We start from the raw sequence: 13,779 nt of genomic DNA, 5'->3' as shown, positions 1-13,779 counted from the left end.
ACATTTTGAGGAAGAGAAATGAGCAGAACCAGAAGAATGTCATAGACAGTCAAAGCAATATTGGGCAATGATCAGCTATGATTGACATAGCTCTTCTCAGTAGTACAATGGCTCAAGACAATTCTGAAAACTGATGATGAAAAAATGCTATCCATCTCCAGAGGGGCAAAACTGATTGAGTCTAAATCTAGATCAAAATATACTTTTTAAAAATTTTATTTGTCAGGGGTGGCTAGGTGGTTCAGTGGATAGAGCACTGGCCCTGGAGTCAGGAGTCCCTGAGTTCAAATCCAGCCTCAGACACTTAATAATTACCTAGCTGTGTGGTCTTGGGCAAGTCAACCTGATTGCCTTGTGAAAACTTAAAAAAAAATTTTTTTTATTTGTCTTGGGGTTTGTTTTAGGTTTTGCTGGGGGTTTTTTGGTTAGGTGCTAAATTCAATGGAAAGGGGGTAGGAAAGTTTGGGGGAAGGAGAAGATTTGAAACTCAATTTAATTTTTCAAATGATGAGGAGGATGACTTAAGAAAAACATGATAAGACCTATATGAACTGATGCAAAGTGAAGTGAACAAAACCAGAAGCCGTATTATAATAACGATCACCTGTAAAACTTAGTTAACCTAATTAAAGCTCAAAAAAAAATTCCAAAGGACTTGCCCACCTCAGGAAAAAGAATTGATGAACTCTGAGTGCAAAGTGAAGTATAATTTTCTCTATTGTTTCTTATTTTTTCAAAAAAAATTATTTATTTAAGGCAATGGGGTTAAGTGACTTGCCCAAGGTCATACAGCTAGGCAATTATTAAGTGTTTGAGGTCAGATTTGAACTCAGGTCCTCCTGACTCCAGGGCCAGTGCTCTATCTACTAGGTCACCTAGCTGCCCCTCTTTCTTACTTTTTGACACAATATGGTTACTATGGAAATTTGTTTTGAATGATTTTTTTATGTATAATTGCTATATTGCTTCCTTTCTCAGTGGATGGAGAAGGAAGGAGAGGGGGGTGAGAAAATTTGTAACAAAAAAGAAGTTTGCAATGTTAGAAATAAATATTTTGAAGTGGTTAGCACAGTGCCTAATAGGCACTTAAGAAATATTGTTAGGGCGAGTCGCGGGGTCAAAGTCAAAGTGGTGGACATGGTCCTGGGGGTGGCAAGAAGGATGATAAGGACAAGAAAAAGAAATCTGAGCCTCTAGTTCCAACTAGGGTGGGAAAAAAAGAAGAAGAAAACAAAGGGACCAGATGCTGCCAGCAAATTGCCACTTGTAACACCTCACACTCAATGCAGGCTAAAATTATTGAAATTAGAGAGAATTAAAGATTATCTTCTCATGGAAGAAGAGTTCATCAGAAATCAAGAACAGATGAAACCACTGGAAGAAAAACAAGAGGAAGAAGGATCAAAGGTGGATGATCTGAGAGGGACTCCAATGTCTGTAGGGACCTTGGAGGAGATCATTGATGATAATCATGCCATTGTGTCTACTTCAGTGGGATCGGAGCATTGTCAGCATTTTGTCATTTGTAGACAAGGATCTGCTGGAACCAGGATGTTCTGTCCTCCTCAACCATAAGGTTTATGCTGTGATAGGAGTTTTGATGGATGACACAGATCCCCTCGTTACAGTAATGAAAGTAGAGAAGGCCCCACAAGAGACATATGCTGATATTGGTGAATTGGATAACCAGATTCAAGAAATTAAGGAAACTGTGGAGCTTCCCCTCACTCATCCTGAGTATTATGAGGAGATGGGTATTAAACCACCTAAAGGAGTGATTCTCTATAGCCTGCCTGGCACAGGTAAAACCTTGTTAGCCAAAGCTGTAGCAAACCAGACCTCTGCAACCTTCCTCAGAGTTGTTGGTTCTGAGCTTATACAGAAGTACTTAGGAGATGGGCCTAAACTTGTTCGAGAATTGTTCCGAGTAACTGAGGAACATGCTCCATCAAGTGTCTTCATTGATGAAATTGATGCCATTGGGACCAAAAGGTATGATTCAAATTCAGGTGGAGAAAGAGAAATTCAACGAACGATGTTGGAACTGTTGAACCAGTTGGATGGATTTGACTCTAGAGGAGATGTGAAAGTAATTATGGCCACAAACCGAATAGAAACTTTGGATCCAGCACTAATCAGACCAGGACGTATTGATCGAAAGATTGAGTTCCCTCTGCCAGATGAAAAGACCAAGAAGAGCATCTTTCAGATTCATACAAGCAGAATGACTTTGGCAGATGATGTAACTTTAGATGATTTGATCATGGCTAAAGATGACTTGTCTGGAGCAGATATCGAGGCAATTTGTACAGAAGCTGCTCTCATGGCCCTAAGAGAATGCAGAATGAAAGTAACAAATGAAGACTTCAAAAAATCTAAAGAAAATGTACTTTATAAGAAACAGGAAGGCACCCCTGAGGGACTATATCTCTAAATGAACTGTGCTGCCTTCAGGAGAGTTTTTGGGAATTTTGCTGACCCCTGCACTAATAATACTGGGAGAATTGAAGGAGCATACATGCTCCTGTAGATCTTTAGGAGCAAAATTCAGATAGGATGTGTGGGGTACCCATTGAACTGTGCTAGTCTTTTGTTCCTGTGTTAACATTGTATTCCACAATAAAACATTCTCTTTCAGAAGGAAAAAAAAAGAAATATTGTTGATTCTTTCTTTCCCCCTCAATCAATCAACAGAAATTTTAAAGTGTTGATAATGTCTGAACCAGGTTAAGCACTGAGGGTACAAATTCAAGAGTGAGATCATTCCTATTATGGAGCTACCATTCTATTAGGCTAGATACACCCATTGGTAGTTTAACACACAATAGAAATGGAAGGTAATTGGAAGGGAAGAAGAGTCACTAGTAGCTGGAAGGATCTCATAGGAGCTTTAGGGTGAGATTGAAGGGGAAGGAACCTGGGGATCATTGTATCTTCTCATGGATATGTCCTGGGGGGGTCTCCTGAAGGGGTTTGGAGTTGGCACCTTCTTTGTATGACATTCTATGGGTTAGATGACCACTCTTTGGTACACTTATGGGAAAGCATAGTTAATAGAATGGGCAGACAAGGGTCCTTGTAGCCAACCTCATTGGGAAGACTTTACACAGAAAGGACAAGTTCATTAGAGCATTTGAGTATCTGGTCCATGAATATTTCTTGATAGTCTCACTAAGGGGGTTGAACTGACTCGTTTCTTTAGTGTGTCTTCCTCCAATGTTATCCTGTAATTCTGCTATCAGGAATTTCACAGGTGTATTGTCGGGGATGTTAGGTAAAGATATTTGGGCATTGAAAAAGAATAAACAGCCTCTGAGTTCATCAAATATGCAACCATTGTTCCTCAGGACTGGCATTCTTTAAGAATTAGGTAGAATCATATATTTGGGAGCTAGAAGGGACTTTAGAAGTCAGTGAGGTCATCTCCCTCATTCTATAAAAGAGAAAACTGAGGTACAGAGATGTTAAGTGACTTGCCCTGGTTAATACAATTCATGTCTGAACTCAGATTTTGCTTAGATCTTCCCATCTCTATGTCTAGTACCCTCGCCACTCTCTTGTGCTCTTTTCCCATTCACTGAAGAAAAACCTCCTAATTATTCAGACTATACAAAAGTAGAGTGGGGTGTGGTGGCAAGCCTCCTGCCCATGGAGATCTTTAAACAGAGATTGACTTATTTGGGGGGTTAGTTTGGACTAGAAGGCCATTCCAACTTGACCTCCTTATTCCATGAAATGTTGGATGCTCTTAAAACAAGCAAGCAAAATATCTAACTCTAAACCAGTGTAAAGACTGGCAGTCTTCTTCAGAGTTTTGAAACAACTATTCCTCTTTGAGGTCCTCATACAACTTTGGAATGGTGGATTGACTCTCCAGACTAGAGTATCACAGCCATGACTCAAGAGGAAAAGACAATAAGTCTTGTAAAAGGTCAAAGCGAGAAGGTCTGATGGAGATGTGGCCATTCGTCTTGGTGATTCATGACCAAGGAGGTCAACCTGCATGGAGGAACCCTTAAAGAATGAAGAATTACAAAACTCACCTGAGCAGAGCTGCTTTCTTAGGGATCATAAAACAGTTTTCACTTCAAATTTAGTTTATATGTAGGACTTTGAGAACATCTGCAATTCTAAGGTCAGTAAGGGAATCCTACCTGTTGCTGAGCTAACACTAGACAAGAGCTATACACATTCCTTAATCTAATGGAATGCAGACTGTGACACTATTTCCTCTGAAGCAGGAGTAGATGGGAAAGTACAGCAATGCTTAGTTGAAAGGGGAGACAGGGATTTTGAAAACCATAAGACTAGGAAATGAAGAAATTTGGGGCCACTCAAAGAGGAAAGGTACCTAGGGTTTGAGCATGAGTACCAGTGGGAGCCTAGTCCAGGTATGAGAAAACGGTTCTTTGAATGTCACCAGGTAGAGCCCTGTCTAGTTTCCTCACCTGTTCAAGAAGTCATCTACCTATTCAGAATTGTCTATTTGTCTGAAGTTGCCTCCTTATTCTGCCCCTAGAACCTGGGGAAGGTATCCATTCTTCACTTCTTCCTCCCTCCCTGCCTCACTGCTACAAGATTGAATAGCATCAAGGACATTTCCAGTCCCTTAACCAGTGTTTCTTTACTACTTATGGAATGAACTTTTTTTTATCCACATAAACAAGAGCTGATTTTTATTTGCCAAACGCACTATCTTTTCCTTTATCTAATCTTTTTGCACTAAAGATGATGATAATGGAAAATCTACAGAGATAGTAAGCAGAATATAGAATTCCCTTTTCTATTACAATGACATCATTTTCAGAATCACATCTAAACAGCAGAAAGAAAATGAAAATTCCACACACTGAAGTTGAAATTCACTGCTTAATGATATTTAACATTGACATAATGCTTTAATGCTTGCAAAATCCCCTCGATCAATCCATAAGTAAGCAATTTGGCAAAGATTTTAACAGCAGAATCTCTCAGCCCAGCCAGTTGTGCAATAGTTGCAAATATTATGTGTCTCATTTCACAGCTGAGAAAACTAAGACACTCAGAGATGTTTGAGCTTGGATCTCTTCTGACTTTTTGCTTACCACTGGTTACATTTCACCAAAATGATGCATCCTCTTTCCCTTCAAGAGGTTCCATGGAAGGATGGTATCATGACTGTCCTTCTGTTTGCATGTCATTGGGTGGAGGGGATGGAGGGCCATTTTGGAACACTTTAGGTACTTAATAAATGTTTTTTGATTGATTTGTCTAGATTTCCATGGCACAAGCCACAGAGTCTGTGATCCTGGGTTCAAATTCTGATTCTGTTGTTTGTATGACACAAATAAATCATTGAAGTTCTCTGGGGCTCTAGGACTAGATGAAATCTAAGCTCTCATCCAGATCTAGAAGTATGGTCCCATGATTTTTTAGGCATTTCTATTCTCTGGGGGAAGGGCATCTTATCAGTCAATACACCTCTACTGAATCTTTTTCATTTGATAGGTGCCTGACAAACATTTCTTGAACTGGATGCCAATAATCAGGCATCTAGGACCAAAGGAAGGCAAACACATGCCCCTGTCCAATATATATCATATGCAAAATCAGTTGTATCTTCCACTGCTCCTGAAGGTCATTTTCCCAGCATGGGATGATCTTGGGAAGTGGTTCTGTGGGGAAGATCCATCTTTTAGCTGAGACAAGGAAGGTTCTCCAGTTCCTTTGGGCAGTTGATTAAGATAAAGGAGTAATAAGCCAACTTTCACAGCTGGAGTAAAAGATTAGTACACACTTGAGGAAGGAGATCACCATATCTCCCTATTATCATCATCACTGTGCAGGTTAGGGCACCAATGCCTCTGGAGAGCATTCATACAGCACAAGATAAAATACAATCTGACAGTTCTTATCATTGGGAAGGAAGACCCAAAAAAGATCTCACACTAGCCCAACAGGGCAATGGGTTCACACTGAGTTTATTTGGCTCCTTCCAGGGCAACTTGAAGAAGTCAAACATTTTATCACATTTCATCATCACCTTCATTTTCCAGTTTCCCTGTCACATTGGGAATAATTCACAGCAACACTCAAGGATAGTGCCTTATCTTGGGTGGAATGCCAGAACTGAAGGACACAGGAGATTGGAAAATTCTTCCTAGAAGACAGGAATTGAAAGTTACTCTAAGTAGCCAGGGTCAGGAGAGTTTTGAATATAAATCTAGGCTTTACTGGTAACTTCATTCTCTGTTTGTAATATTGTCACTAGCCACAGAAAAAGAGCGTGCTGTGGGGCAGTAGGAAAAGCTCTGTCAGTTTGTCAAATCACATACTCACATACTCACATATACATGCAATTATTTTTGTTTTTAATTTGAATTATATAACCAAATATCCTCGCTTCTTACACCATTTTCTTTCTGCTTTGTACATTGAAATATTTGCTTCTGTGGATCATTGCCAAATGACACACACAAAAAGGTGGCTAGTCCTAGACTGGTAGCCAAAGCCTTGTGCCCTAGTTTCAAATCTATCTTTCCTGTCTGTAACTCTTGCTTCAGTTCTCTTCTGTGTGCTTTACAAAATAGCTCTCTTTGCTGTCTCTGTCTTCTCCAGTTCCTTCTTCTCTTCCTCTTCCTCTTTTGTTCCTCTATCTTCATCTGTTTTTCCTTCTCTTCCAATTTCTAGTCTTCCTTCTCTTTTTCCTGTTTCTTCATCCCCTCTTTCTCCATCTCTTCCTCCTCCTCTTTTTCTGCATCTTCATCTACTTTTCCTTTTTCTCTTCCTAGTCTTCCTCTCTTTTTCCAATACTTCAATCCCTTCCTCCTTTCTCCTTTGTTCTCTTTCATCATTAGTATCGCATATTTCTTTTCTTCTACCAGAAAACCTTTTTGAAAATCTAGGAATTGTTTCATCCATTTTTTTAATCCCCAGAGTCTGGTACACTTCTAAGCACAAAGTAGATGCTTAACAAATGTCTACTGACAGAACAATTGATATTGTAGCCGCCCATAGAATTCCAGTTCCTTGGGGCAGGGACTACTCCACCTTGGTCTTTGTATCTCCTCTTCCAAACTCAGCCTACAACAGCGGCTGACACATAGTGTTAATACTGGATTGATTGTCAACCAGATACACAGCCAAGCAGCACAACTCCCCATTTGGCCAAAAATGGGCATCTCATTCCACTTTTCTAGACCTGCGCTCTCCACCAGGTACATAGCAAGTTTTGGGTCCCTAAAAAGATTGGATCATAGTTTTAGAGAAGGAGTTGTTGGATGGTTGTTGTCCTTTGTTCTTTAAGAAGGAATAGATTTTTAAGGTGGATAAATCCATCCCCTTATTTATAGTTGGAGGAAATAATGGTCCAAGGTCTAGATCCAGGATATCCAACACAAAGAAAGTTGATTCAAAGTTACAAACCATGAGACAGCTAACAAGATGTCAAAGTTGGTCAGGATTTGAACCCAGAGCCTCTAATTCTAAAGTCATCAATTCTCCCCACTGTTCTATGCCTCCTTCTGGCCTACAGTCAACCTGGGATAAATGTGGAAGAAGACTTGAATGCTGAGGAAAATCTGACATCTTGGAGAGTCACTGGCAGAGAACCCCCAGAACAGAATTGTTTTGACTCAGCTGACCTAGATGGCATTAATTTTCTAAGACATCTTGGTCTTCTTGTCATCTACATCAGAAAACTTTGGACCATCAGACTTTTTTGTGATACTAGCTAAAGGGGAGAGGAATGACTAAAGGCAGAGCCCATCGGGCATATGTGGTTGAGGCTTTGCCAAGAAGGAACAAGCACATGCCTAGGACGAGCTGCCCCACCAGACCAAACCTTGTGCCATCACCCACTGGAGTCCTCCAGTGGTCCTATCTCTCTGCTGGGGCTTTCATTCCTCCCAGGGCATATGGGGTAAAGTCTCCCTCTCCCACCACCCCCATGAGTTCCAAGTTCTTTCCACAGGGAGGAAGGACAGGTAGCCTGGCCCATGCCTGGCTCTTTTTTGGCCTCCTCCTCCCTCCCAGAATCTGATACTGCACATGAGTTCAGAATGAGCAAAGCCCACCTGTATTTTCCCACGAGATGAAGTCTTGCAGAAGTCAGGAGATTCCCCCCAGCTAGAGAGAAGTCAACTGACCCTGGTTTCCATTTGTGGATCCCATCCCAATGGTCTTCATGTCAGCTCATCACTTTCAGGTTTCCTTGGGAGGCCTGATCAGGGAAGACTTTGGAAGCAAAAATCACCAGCATCTCTGCCTGCTCTCCCCTCCCCCATCACAGCCTTTTGAAATATACCCCCAGGGACCTGGAGGAGAGGTATCAAAGAAGGCTTGGGTTCACATCCCATTGACCCACATTGACCATATGGCCCTGGGCACCTCACCACCTCTTAGTACCAGAGGGAATCCTCACACACTAGAGGATGCAGAGTGGTTGCTGATCTAGGGTGGGAGAGGGACTTTCCTCACCTGGGACTTTCTAAAGTCAATAAAATCACAGATTCAATCCCCAGTCCTAATAGGGGATGCAAGACTTAGAGTCAGAATGCTAGAGTCTTGGTTCTGGTTCCATGACACCTTAGCTTTGCAGCTCTGGTGTTGTATTGGAATCTCTCTCAGCCTCAGTCTCCTGCTCTGTACATTGGGCATGATACCTTCATTCCATATCACACAGGCTTTTGGAAAACTCTGAATCACGATCACTTTATCAATATAACCTGTGCCATAAGCTGAGCATTCTTCCAGGGTTAGATCAAATGCTGCCACCTATGGGAAGTCTTCCACGGTGTCTTCTTCCTAAAAATGATTTTTCCTCTTATTTGTTCTCCTAATGTTGACTGAAATTTCTCTTTTCTCCCATAGTAAAGTTTGGACCCAGCTCACAGGAAGAGCCTAATGAATGTGGGCTGCTCCCCTGCCAATCTAGCAAATTCTTCCAGATGGATAGCTGATACTGGATCCTGCACCCAGAGCCAGGAAGGTCTTCAGAGCCATCAAGTCCAACCCAACCCTTCGCTTCACAGATGAGGAAAGAAACAAGGGAAGTGACTTCTTCAACACAGGAAGTAGTAATAGGCTTCACCAAATGGCCATAAGAGATTATGATTTGAATGACTCCAAGCTTGGGACTCTTTCCACTGTTCTGATGTGTCTAGAATAGGTTAAGATAGAGGGTGTCAGCAAGTCAAGTGCACAGTTGATCCCAAGGGGCAGCTGACAAAACTTCTTTATTTTAAGTCTTCACAACCTGGACATCCGAGGTGCCCTCAGCTTTCTTACAGATTCTCTGTCAAAGAAAGAATTGGATCAAAAGACTTTTAACACCCCCCCCCCAAGGAATCCTGGGCTGTTGCAATGGGTCAAAAGGGTCTGGCAACAGCCCCACAAAGCTGATCTCCCCTTGGCTCTGTGGGGCCTCCCAGCAGTCAGACAGTCAGCTGAGAGGCCTCTAGGACTATGGCCAGATGGATCTGCCCCTCCTAGGAAGCCACCTAAGGACTTGGGGCAATGCTCAGCTGACCAAAGTCTAACCAACCCCATGGTCAGTTCTGTCACTTATGACATAAGGGACCTCAGTAAGTAATTTCCTCTCCTAGGCTCCATATATTCATAAAGAACTGTGCATTCATAACCTCATTTGATTTGATCCTTACAACACCCTAGGAAGCAGGCATTTTGATTATAATGGGGAAACTAAGGCTGGAAGGAGTTAAGACTTGCCCAAGGTCACACAGCCACTAAATCTCTGAGGCGGGTAGACAAATGTAATCCCTGATCCATACTACACATTAGATTATAAGCTCTTGGAAGCAGGAACTGTCTTTTGCCTTGATTGTATCCCCATCAATTATCACGGTGTTTGATACAAGGCAAAAATTTAATATACCTGTGTTGACTCGACTTGAGTTATGTATGTTGGGAAAAAACACAGCAAGTAGCATTAGATTTCACCATATGGCCAAAAGGGACTGTGATTCAAACAAAGATTAATACAAATACTAGCGAGCATTTATAAAAACCCTATTATGTGTTTTATAATTTTTATCTTTAAAATACATAGGGGGGTACTATGAATAGCTTTCTTTTCCAGAGGTACAGTGACTCGCCCAAGGTCACACAGCCAATAATTATCTGACATCATATTTGAACTCAGATCTTCCTGACAATTCCCTCTCCACTAAATCCTCTAGATTATGATGAAAGCATCATTGCCGACCACCCAAAGGCCTCATGAACCAAGTCCGTCCCAGCACGTGGGTTTCCTTCCTAAGAAAGCTTACTATTCCTCTGGGATCCCCCATTCTGGGTCCAGGGCAAGCAACATGTCCTCATATTGTCCTCTCTGGACCACACAGTCATATATCACTGCCACCATCCTACCACACCTCCTGAGGAGTGTTTAGATTTCTGGAAAGGTTTCTTTGCTGGTCCAAGGTTGGATATAGGATTTCTGCATCTCTGGGTCACAAGGAACTTTGGAGACACCTAGAAACATCCCTTTCATGTGGTTGCCCCATCTGTGCTGTCAACCCACTATTGAAGGAAAGCCCACTCCTTCCTATCTCCTGCCTCCTGCCCGTTGCCTACAGCTGGCAGGGTGCCAGGAAGCCTTCTTCAGGACACTTGAACCCATGCCCATCATAGTGATCAAGCCAGTTCAAGTCAAGGTATTTCTTGACCTTATTGGGTGGCTCCTCTCAGCTGGCACCTGGATCCTTTCCAGATTTCCAGGTTTCCAGTTCACACCAAACAAATATCTCATCCATATGGTAAAGGAACAAGGGCTCTTGAGGAAAATGGAGAAAAGACAGAAAGCAAAGGACTTACCCAAGATCACACAGGTAGTAAAGAGCAAAGGTGATATTTGAATTCAGCCCCTGGGCTCCAAAGCCAGAGCCCTTCCTATTATTCCATCCTTTTTACCTCCCTTGTTTGATTTATTCTTTATTTGGTAAAGATTATTCTAGAGGGCTCTTTGTTTCAGTCCTTGGAATGTGACCTCAGCACCAATACAAACATACAGACATACACAGAAACTACACATACACACACACACACACACACACACACACACACACACACACACCACAGAGCTTCTCTAGACTGAATTCTAAGCCTGGACTCAGGAGATCTGAGTTCACATCCAAGCTCTGCCACTTAGTATGCATGTGACCTCAACAAGTGACAGCCTCCTCCTGTGCCTCAGTTTCCTCATCTGTAAAATGAGGGGTTGCACTCAGTGATTTGTAAGGTCCCTTCCAGCTCCATTCTGAGTCCATGACCCTAATTTTAGCTCCCTCCTCTAGCTGCTTTGGAGGCTTGCAGAGGATTTTAGAGACGTCTAGGCTGGTCCTTGTAGGAGCCTTGGGAGGGAGGTGCCATGACTATCTCATCTCATAGACAAGGAAACTGAGACAGAGGGATTTGGGAACCATATCCAGGGTCACACAGCCAGGAAGTGGTTAAGGCTGGATTTGATCATCTCCAGACTCATAAATAGCTGCCTCTCTCACTAGGTGACCTCTAGGTCTCCCCATACCCCCCAACATCTATAATTCTACAATGTTAAAAGCCTCTGCACAGGAGATCTCCAAGGTCCCTCCCTGCCTTGGTCCTTTTCCAAGGCCCCACAGATTCTAGTTGGTTCCTCCAGCTTGCCGACTCATCAGCAACAGAAGAAGGCCTTTCTCAGTGAAAGTATGTGGGATTATCCTGGCGACTCAGCCTTGGCGCCTTCCAGATTGCACACACTGTCTGGAACCTGGAAGTCATCTTTGTCTAGTCCCCCTAGGCAGGAGGGAGCCTTAATGGGTCAGAGGCCAGAAGTAGGTGCCAGGCCTGGGTGGGCCAAAGCAGGAAACCTAGATCTCCTGTCAGGGGACATCTGCCAGCACATCATGGAAGAGGCCCTGGGGAAACCCTGAGGAGCTGGAGCCTTCTCCTCTGGGACTTAATGAAGTGAGCAGATGATCCTTGGCCCCGGAGCCTGGGCTTGGGCCCCTAATTCCTCCTTCTGGTCTTCCTTGTTGATAAGAATGTTAAAAGCTTTCCGTAGACTACATTAGCCTCAGAGCTGGCCAGCCCCTACATGAGGATTATCAAGAAGGCTCTCCTAATGAAAACTAATGACATTCAACTCATTGGCCTTGAGCCTTGGTTGGAGCAGCCCTTCCTTGCCTGGGCAGTGCTTATGGGAGGAAGCTGGTGATGGAAGCAGACAGATCATGCGTGAGACCAAGGAGCCCATCTGGAGGACCTGGGCAACTAGGCAGCTGATGAATAAAGGTTTCCCTTCAGGCCGCCCTCTCTAGCTCCTGAAGGGAAGCGTCCTAGAAGAAGGATTCCTCTCCCTGAACTGTACTCTCTCTTCTTCCTCCATCCAGAGATTGGAGTAGAGAGCAAAAGGGGCAATTTGAAAACAAGAATGTCCAGTCATGTTGGGCCCAAGAAGGCTCTTATTGAATAAACAAGTGGGAAGAGCTATTAAAAGACCCTACTCCCACATCCCCCACATCGGTGTTGGGTGGAATGGATAGAGTCTGGAGATGATGCTGGGGGTGGAGACAAAGAACCCATTGCATTTGCAGTTTATTCCAGAGCTTAAGATTTCCTGTTGTCTTTGGATTCAGTTCTCATAGCATGCATCAGCAATGCTGGGAAAGGCCTTTGGGTGCCAGCTCCCAGCTGAGTTGCTGCCCAGCCCAGAGTGCCCCATCCAAGGGTCCCTGGACCTGAGTCAAGGCAAGACTCCAAGGAGGACCCTTGGACATCCCCAAGAAGACTCAGCCTGGCTGAGGGTCTGTGTATTGTTAAGGACATTGGATCAGCGAGCCAGAGCTGCTCAGAATGTTAGAAATCATGTCACCCAATCCTTTGATTTTACAGCCAATGAAACTGAGGCCCACAGTGGCCATGGGGACCTCAGAGGCCTACTGTCTAATCCCCCCATTCTGCAGACATAGACAAGGAAACTGAGGTCCATAGAGGTCATAGGGTTGTAGAGCCAGAACAGGAAGGAATCTTAGGGATCAGTCACCTAATTGATCCCCCTCATTTGACAAATGAATAAACTCATTTAAGGGAAGTGACTTGCCCAAGGTCACAAAGACAGCAAGTGTTCAGACTGAGGTCTGAACCAGAATAGGAACTCAAGGCAAACACTTAGATCTTTCTGGAAAACCCTCTAAGGCTTTTCCTACCCTCATATCTGTTTATAGAGGAAATCCAAACCCGCTCCTGTTTGTAAACATAGTCTTAAAGTGCAGGATCTCACAGGGAATATGGTGCTTTTAGTGAGCTGTTCCAGTGGGCTGGAACTAGGGCAGGGTCAACAGGGTCTTGCCAGTGGAGCACTAGCTCTGGGTATTCCCAACTCTGAATCACAGATGTGGGCAAGCACCCCCAGGGCAGGGATGGTTTCATTTGTTTGTCCATCTACAATCTTGGCCCTTTGACTGGAACATCGTTAGCCCTTGATAAGTCACTGTTGAACTGGATTGCAGTCAGCCCTGGCTGAGTCAGAGGACAGCTGATGGCTTGGCCTCCCTCTTGTGGCCTCCCCGTCCTGGCCTCCCTCTTGTGGCCTCCTTCTTCTGGGGTAGTTTGAGGACAGCAGCCTCTTGGCCTGACCCCTGGGACTTGCTCCCCATCTGCTCCGATGAAGGCTTCCTTTATCTGCATCTGCCTCTTGGTCCTCTGGGTGGAACAAACAGCTAATTGTTGTTGTGTTGTTTTTCCCTCGGATTTTCATTTCCAGAGCAACTTCTTGAGTTTCAGTTAGGCCTCTGGAGC

At 43.6% G+C, this 13,779-nt stretch overlaps 1 pseudogene; it reads left to right on the top strand.

Moving 5' to 3' along the window:
• Nucleotides 1–1,116: 1,116 nt before the first annotated feature.
• On the top strand, nt 1,117–2,641 carry LOC141490208 (26S proteasome regulatory subunit 4 pseudogene; annotated as a pseudogene).
• Nucleotides 2,642–13,779: the final 11,138 nt, after the last annotated feature.

This window comes from Macrotis lagotis, chromosome 5 (assembly GCF_037893015.1).
Source record: "Macrotis lagotis isolate mMagLag1 chromosome 5, bilby.v1.9.chrom.fasta, whole genome shotgun sequence".
In the NCBI taxonomy this organism is placed as follows: domain Eukaryota; kingdom Metazoa; phylum Chordata; class Mammalia; order Peramelemorphia; family Peramelidae; genus Macrotis; species Macrotis lagotis.
The sequence above is the reverse complement of the archived record's forward strand: the minus strand, read 5'-3'. Positions and strand labels throughout refer to the sequence as shown.